Source organism: Heterocephalus glaber, unplaced genomic scaffold (assembly GCF_053883595.1).
Source record: "Heterocephalus glaber isolate CG9 unplaced genomic scaffold, H.glaber_assembly_v1.0 deba00001497, whole genome shotgun sequence".
NCBI classification, from domain to species: Eukaryota; Metazoa; Chordata; class Mammalia; order Rodentia; family Bathyergidae; genus Heterocephalus; species Heterocephalus glaber.
The window spans coordinates 58,027,863-58,029,054 of NW_028258320.1; positions in this window are offsets into that span (position 1 = coordinate 58,027,863).

A 1,192-nucleotide genomic window follows, 5' to 3' on the forward strand; every position below is an offset into this window, starting at 1 on the left:
AGGCACAGAGAAAGGCCATGTGAGGACACAGCAAGAAGACAGCAATCTACGGGCCAAGGAGAGAAGCCTCAGAGGAAACCAACCCTGCTGCCACTTTCATCTCAGACTTCCAGCCTGCAGAGCTTCATGAGACTAAATGTCTGTGGTTCAAGCCCCCAGGCTATGATATTTATTATGGCAGCTCTAGAAAACTCATATGCTACCCTCCCCACTCCTAGTCCATGAAATTCAGGGCCCCTCCCCATCACCTTTAGGTGTCATCATCTGGCCCAGGTCCTGCCAAGCAGGGAATGCCATAGCTCTGGCCACAACAATGAATTCAGGAACCTATCTGTTGACCCTAATTCACTGTTTTTATTGGACCTAGGGGAGACAAACTCCATCTTCCCCCTGGACTTTTCAGTTATGAGTCATGGATAACCTTTTTTTATTAAGGCAGTTTGGACTGGGTTTATATACTAACAGTACAACAAGTTGGATTATGTAAGATAATGGGTGAGACAGGTATGGGCAGGGCTCCAGGTTCAGCTGCTGCCTACCTGTGACACTGCAAATGAGTGGTTTAACCTGTCTCAGCCTCAGTTTCCACTTCTGAACTGCAGAGATGGTTGGAAAGATCCAACAAGATGCTCCTGGCACACAGTAGGTGCTCAGCAAACATGGCTGGAATTCCTCCTTGCTGGCTTCCTGCAGACTCCTGCATGCACAGGAGCTGCTGAGGCTTCCTGCTGTCAGTCATCCTCATCCAGGGCCTCTCAAAACCAGAGGCTAGGATGTGGACTGCAGCGCTGGAGGCTGGCCCCACTCCAAGTTCTTGCTGTTGACATCAAATGGTTCAAACTGCTGCAGCAGCAGCTTCCTCGTCTGTAATGAAGTCACTTATATAAGTAGCCATGTAGTCATTAATGCAACCCTTTGGTAGGCCACTCAACAAGTTGTGACTCACTCTTCCTTTTTTGGAAATTTTTCTTTCTCAAAGCTACTATTTATTCTGTAGGCAGTTCCTCTGTGCCACAAGATGTTCTGTTCTGATTGGCACATGCAACAAGTGTTCACCAGGCTTGGGCTCAGTTTCACAGATCTTGCCTGAAGATGGTGTCAGGCCTGTTGAACTCTGGCTTCTTTGCCTGACACTGCCTCCTGGGAGCACAGGAGTCTCTCTGAGCCTCACCTTTGCCTGAAGGACCCCTCT